The 15,591-nt window shown below is 44.2% G+C and overlaps 2 long non-coding RNA genes across 2 annotated transcripts in view; both read right to left on the bottom strand.

The window, feature by feature from the left end:
* Positions 1 to 7,434: 7,434 nt before the first annotated feature.
* On the bottom strand, positions 7,435 to 9,177 carry LOC117593794. Its single transcript, XR_004575247.1, has 2 exons — positions 8,660 to 9,177; positions 7,435 to 8,402 (listed from the first exon to the last, which is right to left on the bottom strand). It is a non-coding gene; the product is annotated as an uncharacterized LOC117593794 (long non-coding RNA).
* Positions 9,178 to 9,236: 59 nt separating this feature from the next.
* LOC105020255 overlaps positions 9,237 to 15,591 on the bottom strand; it is a 94,397-nt gene continuing 88,042 nt past the window's right edge. Inside the window, exons 2-3 of the long non-coding RNA XR_004575201.1 lie at positions 14,931 to 15,052; positions 9,237 to 9,890 (exon numbers count right to left, since the gene is read on the bottom strand). This is a non-coding gene — a long non-coding RNA (uncharacterized LOC105020255). The remainder of the gene's footprint in view (positions 9,891 to 14,930; positions 15,053 to 15,591) is intronic.

Below are 15,591 nucleotides of genomic sequence, written 5' to 3'. Positions count from 1 at the left end.
CTTCTGATACTATTCCAGGCAATAATGGTTACGCAGTTGTAATAGTATAGAAAAGCATTTCATTTCAGCTCTAGAATATAGCTGGTTGAACATTTACGTTATATTTTTGTTTAGGTATATTTAATAGGGACACTGTGTACAATCCTCCTTCAAATTTTTTATAAGACTGAATTCAAGCCTTAATTCAAGCCTTGTTTTCCTTTAACGAATGAGACTGGAATAGTATTAGCTGGTCCAGGGTGGTTTATGGTGGGAAGGATAGAACTGCGAGAATCTAAATATTCGCATACTCACTTACAAGTCAATGCAAACTAATAAATTGACTTGCAAGACAGTTTTAATGGGCAATATCTCTGGCAATCTGAACAATTTTGTAGGATTTTTATTTTAAACATTAACTTGCAGATTTCTACTGGTCAATTTTTCTGGCATTAGTGCTCATAGTACAGTAAAAATTACAGTACCGGAAATTTTACATGGATGATGTCTCTCCCTCTTTCTCTGTTTTTCTCTCTCCCTTTCCATCTTCCTCCATCCCTATCTATGTCTGTGTCTCTTCCAGTTTATATTAGAGGGTGGAGGCTTGGACTTCTCCATTTAAAGGTTTTGGTATGGTTCATATGCAGAAACAAGTTAATAGAGATTGTATATATGTACAGATGGGTGGTAGTTTTAGTGGATTAGATTGACAGATGCACAAATAAAAAGACACAGATCCATCTTCATGACTGACACGGTTGATAGATGGATGTTTCACAGGGATGTTTACATTCAGTGGGTGGTGTCACAGCTGTCAGTCAAACCATGTTAGCAAGTTCTCACACACAGTCACACGGGCGCACACACACACATCCACACGCAGAGAGGAGTAGACACACATGGAAGCATGTATAATAGCATCACACACACACACACACACACAAGTTTGTACAGCTAACCTCATGGGGACCAGAAAATAGAAATTGCATGCTCCCTTGCCCCAAACTTAACCCTAAACCTAACCCTAACCCTTACCCTAACCTTAACCTAACCATAATCTAACCCTAAACCTATCCCTAACCTTAACCTCAATAAAGTAACATTTATGCCTAAACTTTACCTAGATGTAATGCCTTACCTTAACCCTAAACTTAACCAACAACGCCTGGACCTTAAAGAAACCCCAATTCTAACTATAAAATCAATTGTAAGTTTGACCCTAAACCTAAACCCTGAGCCGGAAATTGACTTTTGCCTCACGGGGACCGGCAAAAGGTCCCAATGAGGTCAATTTTTTCTGGTTTTACTATACTCATTGGGACATTTGGTCCCCATTTGTTCAGTAAGACCTAACCAGAGGAGTAGACCCACATGGAAGCATATATAATAGCATCAGACACACACACACACAGACACACATACACACAGAGGAGTAGACACACATGGAAGCATATATAATAGCATCAGACACACACACATTGTTTTTGCACAAGCACACCCATAGAAAACCTGTCTCTTAATAAATCTGGCCATAAATAACTAGGAAAACATTTACACTCCAGATCAAAGTAATTAATATATTCATAAGGCCACTGATAGACACAAGAACTAATTCCTTGACCCACACACACACACATACACTCGGCGATCAGATTGACTTAACCACAGTGGATAGGCTTCCTGTGCTTTATAAGCTTTTAGATCTATCTGGGCCCAGTGGGATGTTGGTCCCTTCAGAATGCTTCAGTGTTAATGTTGGTGCAAGTTCCTGGGTGTGTTTTGTGCGCATGTATTTTTGTGTGTGCGTTGGTGTATGAGTGTGTATACAGCTTCGAATGTGTGTATTGTAAGCGTGTGTTTATGTACGCGTTTGCAAGTGTGTGTGTGTGTGTGCATGTCAGTGAATGCGTATGTGTCCCTACCCCCACTGTGACCTGTGACCTCGGTCTAATAACCGGTAGGCACTAAAACTGAAATAGGCTATAAATGCCATGCAGTGAAGGCTGACATTCATGGTCCTGATAGATTAAATTAAGGTTGAGGGCTCTGAGGAGAGAGGAAGGAGAATAAAGGGTTTGCTTGGCCTTTGGCCTTGTGGAAGCTTGACCCAAAATAACTGGCAAGAAGAACAATATAGGGTCTGGGGAGAGACCATATGGTTGTTTCACATAGACAAAAACCATTTGGTTTGGTCACAATCAACATACATATACAACAAATAAATGACAAAACGTACTCATGTTAGATCTTAATACATTCTATGAAGACGGTATGATGAGCGTAAGAAAATGCACGTGTCCAAGCCAGTTGTTGGCCTGCCAGTTGTTGACATGCTCGTGTTTGTATAAGGAGGAGGAATTGTTTAACTTTTGTGAACGCACCTTGATGCTCTGCCAGTGCCAGGTATAACTCTTTGTTAATGAAGGGCATGGCTCACATGCAAACCATGCTCTGTTTCTTCATTCAAGTTTTTTTTCCATGTTGAGGGTGGTGTGCCCTTGGCAGAATGAGTGGGAGTTTTGGTGGTAGCACCATGCTATGGGGATGCTTCTCTATGTGTGCATTGGTGTATCTTTTAGATATGGTAAAGTACAGAGAAATCTTTTAAGGAAACCTGCTGAGGTCTGCAAGAAACTTGGAATTTGGGAGAAGATTCATCTTCCAGCTTCATTGAAGAATATATAATATCAAATGCATTTTGAGATGTATAATACTTTTTGTTTGCTACATGTGTTATTTCATAGTTTTGATGCCTTCACTATTATTCTACAATGTGAGAAGCAGTAAAACCACATAAAAACCTTTAATAAGTGGGTGTGTCCAAGGTTTTGTCTGATAGTGGTACAGCCAGAGCCACATTGAGGTGGCTTTAGGACAGAAAGGTGTCAATGTTCTGGAGTGGCCCAGTCAAAGCCTGGACCTCAATCCAATAGGGAAAATCTGGAAAAAGTTGAAAATTATTGTTCATCAATGGTCTCCATACAACTTGATGGAGATGGGGATTGAGCAATCATACAAAGAGGAATAGGCACAAATATCTGTGTCCAGATTTGCAAACTAGAAGAGGGCTGCTGGTTGCCCTCTGATATTTGTGTTACAAAGTCTACAGAAAGAAAGCAAATACTAACACAGCAATCCAAAATGATCCACTTTTATGGCATTATAATTTTGTTTTTATATCCATCTCCCACCAGTGTCCACTGAAAACCCCTAAACTACATCTAAATGCACAGTATCTTGTATGCCACTTTTTTTTTATAACCACACAGACAGTTCTAAATGTTTTTTGACGAGCCAGACCAGATTACACAATGCATGTAGACGTCTAAGGAACAATTGGTGCTGTCTAACTTATGGCCACATGTTAGATACCACACTGGCTGACCAGCTGAATGCTATCTATTCAGTCCTAAATCAGTATTATATTCAAATGAATCCAAAGAGTGTAGAACTCTTGATCTGGTCACGCGCTGTTAACTGTTTCTACGTCCAATTCCAGCTGCCCCCCCGATATATAATCTTCAAAGAAACCTCCAGCTCTTCTGATCCCACTTGTCCCTGAGTGATTTGGAGATGGACGAGGTCAATTGCATTCAATGACCATCCTTCTCCAGCCTCCGCTTGTCCATCAAAGGGCCTAAAATGGACTGTGGCAGAGGAAGGGAGAAGAGCTTTCATCTAAATGTCCTTTTCAGTCATTATTAACTTCTGTTTTATCTTACTAGGGGGGCTAATGAGATTATGAACCACATCAAGACACTTAGCCCTCCCCCCAGTGTACTCCCTGTTCCCTCTCAATGACCTTAGGGAACATAATACTTTATAGAATTCTTTCCTCTCCTGGGTCATTTGTTTAAACTCTTACAGGGAGTTTCACCATTATGGGGAGCTTTGCGGACAAAGAATGTGCACATTTGACGAGTAATTATTGTGATTGAGGACGAGGGGAAGGCATGAACAGGGAGATGGAGTTGGATCGGGAGTGTTGCAGAGACTCCCTTATCACACCAGTTTTGTTCCTGTGACAGCCCCGATCCAACCCAGTGAAGTGCCCCAGCCATGGCTGACCAAATTTGGAGAGGGAGGGGGAGGGAGAGGGGGAGTGGAAAGGGAACATGTCCTTTCTTGGCCACGGGAGATGGAAACGTGACCTGGACACCAGATAAATGTTACCAGAGCCAGGGAGTCACCAGCAGGCTGTGTGTGTGTGTGTGTTTCCACCAGACTGCATGGGGTGGGAGCAAGATTATTTCCAGGCTTTGCTCTATGAGTCATACTGGACACAATGGGCTTTTTTGAGTAGTAAGGTTGAAGCAAACGACTGCAGCTCAGTCGGAGTTACATCTGCGACAGCTGAAAGTCAGACACCGATGTAAATTTCCTTCAGCAAAGCTCAATGGAACATGTCAGTGCTGCCATTGTTTAAAAGTGTTTTTCTTTGATTTGTTGGAATAAATGTCTCCAGCTTCTGTAACAAACTAAACACTTCACATTGATATACATTGTACCATCAAGAGGTTGACAGAGGGGCCCCCCACAATGCAGGCAAGGTAAAAAGTTTGTACTGGTGAGGAGCAACTTCAGACAGTTACCTCATTAGTTAGGTTGTTGCAGTCAACATGTAGCTACAAGTTTGGACAGCTTTTCATCCCCATAACTGTTAGGACACATGGCACCTTGATATTATTGAGGTCCCAGATTACTGAGAAACGCCAATGGCATGACTCAACGTGGTCACTTAAGTTGTCACGGCACTTAACATAAGAGAGCGGTGGGACCCACTGGGTCCTGGCAAAATTGGATTCCCAGCTTCCAGCTGACTCATTATTCCTTTCTCCTTCCTCTGACACAAAAAATGACTATATGTTCAAAACCGGTACGCAGTCAATAATGTTAGTCACTCAGTATGCAAGCCTCTGCTAAATTTCATCAATGTAAATGTGGTCAGGATCAAGCATTAGTCATGCATTATGGATGAGCAAAGCTTTAATGCAGAATTGGTCACAATTAAATTCTGCAGTGCAGTTTGGAACAAATTAGACACTGAGTCTTTTACCAAAAGCAGTCAAGGTGAAATCAGATCTCACATCACACGCCACCACATGACATTGAGATCATTGTGGTTTAATCACCCTTGCTAATTGAATACATTCTCAGTGTTTATATCTGAAAAGGTGGTCATACACATAATCACCAAATTAAATCAATCAGTTAGTCATGCAGAAAACATTCCCATTTTGTCACATGGTGTAACGCAGTAAGAAAGGTATCTGCTGCATTGACAGCGATAAACAGGAATTTCGGTAATACTGTGGGATGTGTCTCAGGTTCTGCTGTGGAATGTGTCTCAGGTTCTGTTGTGAGATGTGTCTCAGGTTCTGTTGTGGGACGTGTCTCAGGTTTTGTTGTGAGATGTGTCTCAGGTTCTGTTGTGGGACGTGTCTCAGCTTTTGTTGTGAGATGTGTCTCAGGTTCTGTTGTGGGACGTGTCTCAGGTTCTGTTGTGGGACGTGTCTCAGGTTCTGTTGTGGGATGTGTCTCAGGTTCTGCTATGGAATGTGTCTCAGGTTCTGTTGTGGGACGTGTCTCAGGTTTTGTTGTGAGATGTGTCTCAGGTTCTGTTGTGGGACGTGTCTCAGGTTCTGTTGTGGGACGTGTCTCAGGTTCTGTTGTGGGACGTGTCTCAGGTTCTGCTATGGAATGTGTCTTAGGTTTTGTTGTGGGATGTATCTCTATATCTCTTCTGGGACGTATCTCTTGCAGCGCCGTGTTCCAGAGTGGGTGCACCTCTGTATGACACGGCTTGTTAAAAAACATATTTGTTAGTTAAGACTCACATCACATTAAAACTACCAATTAAAAGCAGGCCCGTTCACCAAAATGTCAGTCAGCCTAGACAGGGTACCCCTGATGGGCATGCTGATACTGATGGTGTGTGCCTGAAGTATGGATGCTGATATTGATCTGATCTGAACGCTAATCTGTATCACACAGAGTTAGGAAAAAGCCATTTAGTCTCTACCAAGGCTACATTGCTCTGGGGAAAGTGTATATGATATGTTTCTCGCTGGTGCGTGCTGGTGTGTTTAGGTGTGTGGCTCTCCCATCGTCTGTGTGTGTGTGAGTTGTGAATCTAGCAGCATGCAATGGGGATGTTAGATGAGAGGAGCTGGTGTGAATGTGATGAGAGTTGGGGACAGAGAGTTCAGACTGCTGCAGTCTAACAATATCTCCCTCCCCAGCTCTGTCTACTACATTCTGTCTGTCTGCCCCCTCCCTCCATCTCTCTCTATCTGCCCCCCCTTCATCTCTGTCTTTCTTCCCCCTCCCTCCATCTTGCTCTCTATGTCCCCCCTCCCTCCATCTCTCCTTCTCTGTCTGTCTGCCCCCTCCCTCATTTCATCTCTTTCTCTCTTTCCGCACCCCTCCCTCCACCTTTCTGTCAGTCTGCCCCCTCCCTCCATTTCTCTCTGTCTACCCCTTCACACCATCTATCTCTGCCCCCCCATCCCTCCATCTCTCTCGCGCCCCCCCTCCATCCCTCCATTACTTTCTGTCTGCCCCTTCCCTGCATTTCTCTGTCTGGCCCCCATCTCTGTCACCCCTCTCTCCATCTCTCTCTCTCTCAGCGCCCCCTCCCTCCATTTCTCTGTCTGTCTGCCCCCTCCCTCCATTTCTCTGTCTGTCTCCCCCCTCCCTCCATTTCTCTATCTGTCTCCCCCCTCCCTCCACCTCTGTCTGTCTCCCCCCTCCCTCCATTTCTCTGTCTGTCTCCCCCCTCCCTCCACCTCTGTCTGTCTCCCCCCTCCCTCCATCTTTCTCTGTCTGACATTTGCTGCTCTCGCCCTCCCTCTCGCCACATTCAGACATCCATGAATAATTCACACGGTGTTGCACTGCAGGTTTCCCCCCTCTCCACCCACGCACCTCTCCTCTCCTGACCGCTCCCCCGTACGTACTGCAGCTCGCTATTTCGACGCCTCCATATCTTCTTCCATTCTTTCTATTCTTCAAAGCTTTCTTTTTCTACCCCCTTTAACACGTTTCTCTCCATTTAGTATTTTGTTCGTTGATCAGTGTTTCTCGTGTGTTCGCGTGCACACGCGTTTGTGAGCCTGTGTGTCTTACTGCTTAATATGCACCGGTTGTTTCTGCAGGGGACTTCTGGGGGCGTGGTGTCTCCACACACACCCAAACACACACTCACGCTGTATTGCGACACGCTGATCAGCAGCAGGGCTCTCCCACTCTCCTTCAGCCCCACCCACACACACACACACACGCCATACGCATCACATCCACCCCACCTCCGCCCCACCCCCGCACCTCCTTTATGTGACTCCTCCACCACTCCTCTCTCTTCCACTCTTTCTTTTCCCTCTCATTGACTCCAACCTATTCCAACCTGGACAGTTTTAATTATTTTACCAAAGAATTCAATTAAAATTCTGAGCGTCTGCTTCAAAGGCGTAATTTATTTCAAGGAGTTATGACGCAGAAAGGCAAAAAAGGCAGACAGTGGGACAGACAATACAAACAAGCAGGGGAGGTGAAATTAAGCCAGAGGAGGGAGGAGAGGGGGCGGTGCCATGGTAACTGCGGTGTCACAATTCCCGTACGCACAGTGACACCGGCTAAGGCGAGGCGGTAGAACGCGCGGTGGAAATCGGTAGAAGGGGTGAGTCACTGAGCGCTGAGGGTCAGCCAAGCATCGTGATCTGCACATGCATCCGGTAAACGACCACGTCATCATCCTCTTCACCTCGTTTCCCAGAATATGAGTGTGACGTTTCACAGGTAACGCGTCCTCCGTTTGCTTTGGCCGGAAAAGAGTGATGGAGCGATAAGTTTGCCAAGCTATCAAACAGCATCACTGTGGTTTTCGGATCGGCTCTGCGCTGTATTTTCTAGGTTCCGACAAGCCTTGCTGAGACTATAGTTCCTGTCCTGAGAGTCATACAGTATTGTACATTGCTTTCCAGGACATCTCACGATTCAATATTTCACCATAAAAGACATGAGATATACCCAAATAGCAGTCTCTATAGCTGTAGGATAATTTTACAACAAATCTCTGTCATATGACCCATTGAGGAACAATATATTAAGTGTAATAAATAAAGCAGCTCTTAATGTGTTAATTCAGAAAGCACGTGAGTATATATGTTATAAATACACAAAGTCTCCAAATATAACATGTAAAAAGTCATATAGACAAGTTCTCCAGATCAAACAGGTGTTTCCCAGTCTAGAATGTTCGAGTGGAGGAAGAGATGTGGGGAGTAAATCTCCTGTTAGAGTGTTCCAGAAGCGGAAACACGGTGCTCATGACAGAGATAGAGGGACCAGCAGTTTCCATGGTGATCCTGCCACAGCGTCCGAGTATCCCTGGGTAGGGATAGGAGGATCCATGGGGGAGTGTTCTACGAGAGCCAATCACAAGATTTGTTTTTTAGCTCACACATGCAGTGCCAAAACGTAGACATTAACGAGGTTACACAACATGTTCCTAAAAAACCTTCCAAAGCTAGTAACACACACACACATTTTTTCCTTTCTCCTTCACACATACACAAATACTGGCCATTTAGGAAAGTGGGAATGACAAGGGATACACTATGTTCTCAGACACACAAATAGGCATACACTAACTCATGCCTTGACTCACCCACTGACTCACCCAGTCACTGACTCACCCAGTCACCAACTCACCCAGTCACCGACTCACCCAGTCACCGATTCACACAGTCACCGACTCACTCAGTCGCCCTAAGGGCTTCAGACAAGAGCATCCCGCACTTCACACATTACATAATGTCAGTGGCTTAGTGCTGAGCAAAGAGGCTTTAGAAGTCTCTTGATGTTGGGTACACAGAGTACCGGAATGTTCCCTCATGGTCAGTGAACCGCTATCACACTACCTCCGTCCCAAATGCCATACTCCCTCAGTGCAGTTCTTATCAGTGTCCTTTGGGCTTTGTTGCAAAGTATGGCGCTATACAGCGTGGAGAACTCAGCTGTTTATGACAAAAATATACTGCAGTGTATCCTCAAGAAGTGTAAGTGGGCAGAACTAATTGCAACTGGTGGTGGTGCAATTGATGGTCGGATCTGGTTCAATAGGTAGAGTCTGGCACCTGCGAAGGCAGGGTTGTGGGTTGAGTTGGTAGAGTCTGGCACCTGCGAAGACAGGGTTGTGGGTTCAGTAGGTAGAGTCTGGCACCTGTGAACGCAGGGTTGGGGGTTCAGTAGGTAGAGTCTGGCACCTGCGAAGGCAGGGTTGTGGGTTCAGTTCGTAGAGTCTGGCACCTGCGAAGGCAGGGTTGTGGGTTGAGTTGGTAGAGTCTGGCACCTGCGAAGGCAGGGTTGTGGGTTGAGTTGGTAGAGTCTGGCACCTGCGAAGGCAGGGTTGTGGGATCAGTTGGTAGAGTCTGGCACCTGCGAAGGCAGGGTTGTGGGTTGAGTTGGTAGAGTCTGGCACCTGTGAAGGCAGGGTTGTGGGTTCAGTTGGTAGGGTCTGGCACCTGCGAAGGCAGGGTTGTGGGTTCAGTAGGTAGAGTCTGGCACCTGCGAAGGCAGGGTTGTGGGTTCAGTAGGTAGAGTCTGGCACCTGCGAACGCAGGGTTGGGGGTTGAGTTGGTAGAGTCTGGCACCTGCGAAGGCAGGGTTGTGGGTTCAGTAGGTGGAGTCTGGCACCTGCGAAGGCAGGGTTGTGGGTTCAGTAGGTAGAGTCTGGCACCTGTGAAGGCAGGGATGTGGGTTGAGTTGGTAGAGTCTGGCACCTGCAAAGGCAGGGTTGTGGGTTCAGTAGGTAGAGTCTGGCACCTGCGAAGGCAGGGTTGTGGGTTGAGTTGGTTGAGTCTGGCACCTGCGAAGGCAGGGTTGTGGGTTCAGTTCGTAGAGTCTGGCACCTGCGAAGGCAGGGTTGTGGGTTCAGTTTTCACAGAGGACCAGTCGAAAGAGGTTTGATGATACACAGCATGCATCCCCTAACTACTGAACAGAGTATGGTAAATGTATACAATTTAAAAGATTTGAACATGAAAAGTTGAAAACGTACACACTTTCCTGAACTTTGTGAGCAGAAATGCAATGTATAGTATTACAAAAATATCATAATTTGTAGCAGGCTAACAAATTTCACTATCAGCTGGTCATAACATGTATCAATTCCATTTGAAGTTTGAGGACCCATGTACAATTTTATAAAAAAAAAATATTTAATTGGCATTCACTGCTATGGGAAAAACACAACAAAGTGATATTAAAAACATGTAATTATGATGTTTGTTTTGAAGCATATTTCCTATATCTAAGTGATATATTTATATACAGTAGCATGCTGGGTCCATCAGTGTCTCACTCAGTACGGGAGGTGCTTGTGTCACGTATGGACTTCCAGCACCTCGGAGAGCACGCTCTGGGAGAAAGAATGCAGGAACATACCAGAGGGAGTGGAAAGGGCTAGCCCCACCCAAGTACACCAACACTCAAAAGAGGACACCCATAAAAGGGGGACAGCTAGTAGCCTTACTGTTTGCTCTTTCTGTTAAAATAATAATAGCTTTTGGCACCTCGCTCTCGCCTTGTGTTCATGTCCTGTGCTGCCACCCGACACCCTGGTAGAAGATGCGGGCAGATAGTGTAGCACAGAACAACAAAACAGTGAGGTTGTGGATAGTTTTGCAGATTTGCATGTAGTTGTATTCAATCAAACCCTGAAGAGGATGCTGCGGCAAGTGACCACAAATGAAGGATTCAACTGGGACCTCATGCTCCTGTGTGTCTTATATATGCGGTGAAGGAGATCCCCCAGGCCTCCACTGACTTCTACCAGTTCAAGCTGTTAAATGGTTGGTGGCCCAGGTGTGGTGGTCCAGTACACCACCCCCCCCCACCTAACAAAGCATGGGGGAGGACGGTTTTCAGCACCCCTATAGGCCAATTGCAATACCGGGTCCTATGATTCGGAATCCAAGGGGCCCCTGCCGTCTTCCACTAGCTGACGGACATCCTGCTGAGGCCCCATATGGAGTATGCCGCTGCATACCTGGATGATGTCATCATCCACGCTGGGAAGAGCATGTGGAGTGCCTCCAGAAGGTTTTGGAGGAGCTCAGACGAGCCACCCTAACCACAAACCCCAAAATGTTTTCTCGGATTGTCCACCTGGGTTATCTCATTAGCCGGAGTTCAGCTAAATCCAAAAAGAAGGTTTGACGCAGTGCAGCCATTTTCATGAGCCAGGTGTGCACTTGTTTTGTAAGTACTCAGTGCTCAAGACCATTCTCGTCGGAAGCGGCTCCCCGAACAGACTCAAGGGCCGACCAGAAAGAGTGGAATGGTCCAGGGACACGGAGAAAGCATTCCAAATAGTAAAGAAGGCACCCACAACTGAGACAGCCCTGCGCCCCCATACTTCGTAAAGCCGCTGTGTAGCCTGACGCATCTGACACGGGGGGGGGGCGCAGTGCTGCCCCTGGAGGGAAACAGGGTGGAGTCACCCCTTCATGTTGAAATTCTGTCTGAGGAACCCCACTGAGACCAGGTATACAGCCGTGGAGAGAGAGGCCGTCGGCACAGACCACGCGCCCCTTAAATGTATGGCCCCTGGATGGCCCTGGATGACCCCTGGATGGCCCTGGCCAAGGATACCAACGCAAGTGGGATCCGGTGGTTCCTGGGCCTGTGGTGCAGCACTGTGCTGGCCCTGCCCTCTGGGCCGCAGTGCTGTGACCCCCCTCCACCACTCCACAGCTGGGCTCAGCGCTTGGGGGCGGTGGATGGGTGGAGAGCTTTGTCCATAACTGTAGCTCAAACAATTAGAGAATAACAAATGTTTCTTTTATGTTCCTGAACTTTTCACTATGACAAAACAAGCAAATTGGAGCATTCCATTCAATCCAGTAGAAGAATAATTGATATAGGTGAATTCACAAGTGAAGAAACACAAGATTTACACTGATCAGCCATAACATTATGACCACCTGCCTAATATTGTGTAGGTCCCCCTTTTGCTGCCAAAACAGCCATGACCTGCTGAGGCATGGACTCTACTAGACCTCTGAAGGTGTGCTGTGGTATCTGGCACCAAGACGTTAGCAGCAGATCCTTTAAGTCCTGTAAGTTGCGAGGTGGGGCCTCTACGGATCGCACTACTTTCTCCAGCACATCCCACAGATGCTCGATTAGATTAAGATGTGGGGAATTGAGGCCAAGTCAACACCTTGAACTCGTTGTGTTTCTCAAACCATTCCTGAACCATTTTGGCTTTGTGGCAGGGCGCATTATCTTGCGGAAAGAGGCAATTAGGGAATACCGTTACCCTGAAAGGGTGCACATGGGCTGCAACAATTATTATGTAGGTGGTATGTGTCAAAGTAACATCCACATGAATGGCAGGACCCAAGGTTTCCCAGCAGAACATTGCCCAAAGCATCACACTGATTCCGCCAGCTTGCTTCCTTCCCATAGTGCATCCATTTGTTCTCCAGTTAAGCGATGCACACGCACCCGGCCGTCCACGTGATGTAAAAGGAAATGTGAACTGCAAACTGGGAACACCCCACAAGGGCTGCAGTTGTGGAGATGCTTTGACCCAGTCGTCTAGCCATCAGAACATGTCGCTCAGATCCTTACGCTTTCCCATTTTTCCTGCTTCTAACACATCAACTTTGAGGACAGAATGTCCACTTGCTGCCTAATATATCCCACCCACTGACAGGTGCCATGATAACGAGCTTATCAGTTTTATTCACTTCACCTATCAGTGGTCATAATGTTAATGCTGATGGGTGTATATACACAGGCACAGTAAAGAAACACAAGTCATGGATAACAGAATGCAATGATGTCATATCTCAACTGCGTGTATAAAAAATTAGATATGTTTGAATTTCATAGTAATAATTAGTTATCAAGCAACATGATAAAATTATTGAAATCTGTTGAGATTTAAGTCAAATACAAAACACCAAACACAACACACATAACATTATGTACAATGTAAAATAATTCTATGCAGATGTTAATGCTTTACATTGTCCGTGAATTTAACTGTAATTCTCAACAATGATCATTGCACTGCATTACAGTGACATTCCAAAGGTCACAAATGTCTGCAAAATATGAAGTAATATTCATAGGTTGCTATTCAAATCAAACAACAATCTATTGCTGCAACAAAAATATTATCTCATTAAAAACAGCATGCAAAGTGGGCTGTAAAGTCTCTGCTGCTTTCTTTAAATCTAAAATGGCCTAATTTAAGCTGATTTCAGACAATTTTGTGTTGAGGGGTATAATATTACAGTAAACAGAAATCCCATACAGTTGTCTTATATTTTAAATTAACATCACAGGAAGGTCAAGTTGGAATAATGAAAGTTGAGGAATGGAACCTCCTGAAATAGATGTATTTGAAGTCAGCAATCTATTTAGCATTGATTGCCTACTTTGTACTTCTGTATGAATATCTATTTATCTTTAGCTCTTAAGCCCCTCCTTTCAGAAAGTGTTCTGCTAAAAAAAGCATTCCCCTTAAAAATCCTTTAATCCTCAACCCCTAACTCTAAACCTTAATCTAACCATAAACTAATCCTAACTTAAATAATAACCCTAATGTTGATCCCAAAAACCAAACCATAACCCTAACTCCAAAAGTAGTGTAATGAAAAATGGATTTGGATGAAGGCTATGGGGTGAAGATGGCATTTGGCCACAGCTAGACCCATACCCTATGTGATGTTTATCATGATTCAGGCACAAGCAAATGTTCAGATGTTATCAGAGAGCAAGACAAAACTGTGCGGTGACTATCAGGATAAAGCATTGCTTGTACTCATTGCTTGTACTTTTTCATTTAATCAACTTCAATCTAGCATCAATTGTAGATGGTATATACTCACACACATATGAAGACCGATATCTAGACTGACACAAGGTTTAATTTATTGAAATCAATTATAAATAATACCAAAATGTGGTTTTTACTTTTAGCCTGTGATGTGATAATCTCACTAGAACTCATACGACATGTAATGGCGCTTATTGCATAATATGAATACAAATCACAGTGAACCCCCCACAAGAAATAGATATTTTGGAGTCAGATTTATTTAGTTAGATTATTATGCAATTGTATTTCTGTGTGTGTGTGTTGTGTGTGTGCATCTTCATGTTTTAGTAAAAAACATTTCCCACAATGTCATATAGTTTAGATATAAGGGAAAAGTAAAAATTGCCATTGAAATAAAATTGCCAGTTAGAATTAGAGTTAGGGTGGCAGATAGCCTAATTGTTAAAGTATCACAGTGTTTGCTAGATAATATTATTTGAACAAAAAAGTTAACTAATTGTTCCTGTGGCAACCGAATCTGTAATATACTTAAATTTAAATTAAGATTTACTGCTAGGGTTAAGATTGTATTATTTACTGCTACGGTTAAGATTGTATTATTTACTGCTACGGTTAAGATTGTGTTATTTACTGCTAGGGTTAAGATTGTGTTATTTAGTGTTAGGGTTAGGATTACGTGTTATTTAGTGTTATAGGGTTAAGATTTTCCCTATATAGTTTAAATAAGTCCTAATCTCAGTTAACCCTATAGTCTTGTGTAATTGGTTAGATGCTTGATTAAGTTCTGAGTCCATGTGTGTTAGGTGATGAGATCGGGGGGTAAAAACACGTTTTCACATTTTATCTCAAAGTTTTTTTTTTTTATTGTCAAAATGACAAACGTATTCATATGTCAAATATTTCCATGAACCTTTCATTTTATAAATGAACAGCACAAGTCATGGTGTGGGCGCGTATGTGTTTCTGTCCGTGGGAGGAGGAGAACGGGAGAGAGCGAAGAGAGATATATACAGATGGCTTCACATTCGGTCATTTATTCACACTGGACACATCATCGACAGTATGTGCATGCGTGTGTGATTTGCAAATGTACCTTTCGCATTAGTGACAGTAGTGCTGCTTCCTTGTGCGAGCAGTCCTGACACCTTTTCTTCTTGCTCCCTGTGGTAGATGCAGCCTTAAGCAGGGAATCAGGTGTTGGAGGATGGGCTGTCTCTGCACAAAGAGCCAGGACAACCTTTGCTGATGCCGGGTTTCCGGAAAGTTTTCTTTGAATGTGGGAGTTGGCAAAACAGTATCTGCCTAAGAAGCCTACTTAAGAACCGAAGCATGTGGGTGGTGTTAGACATGACCAGGGGACATGGGGCACAACGTTAATGATATGTTTTAATGCACTTATACGTATATACGGTTTCACCTTATATATCTATGTACCTAGACAGCGAGAGAGACAATTCAAACTTCAAGTGAGTCATCTTCATTTTATATGTTTACCTAATGTTAATAATATCATGAAGTTCCTTGCTGAACAACTGAAATGCACAATGATACAGACAAGTTGGGATAGTTCATATAAAATAGCGTTTAATGCCGTTACAAGTCAAAGTGCACAGCTCAGTTTATGTAGCAAGTAATCATTCGATAAGGAGAGGGTCGGACCATTAACCCAACCATTTCTAGTTCAAATCCCTGATCTAAAATATGTACATATCTGTCAATCTACCCTTGAGCAAAGCATTTAGCTTTATGGTAAT

The sequence above is a fragment of the Esox lucius genome, chromosome 23 (genome assembly GCF_011004845.1).
Source record: "Esox lucius isolate fEsoLuc1 chromosome 23, fEsoLuc1.pri, whole genome shotgun sequence".
In the NCBI taxonomy this organism is placed as follows: Eukaryota; Metazoa; Chordata; class Actinopteri; order Esociformes; family Esocidae; genus Esox; species Esox lucius.
Note: the sequence above shows the minus strand (reverse complement) of the source record. Positions and strands in the feature narration are given on the sequence as shown.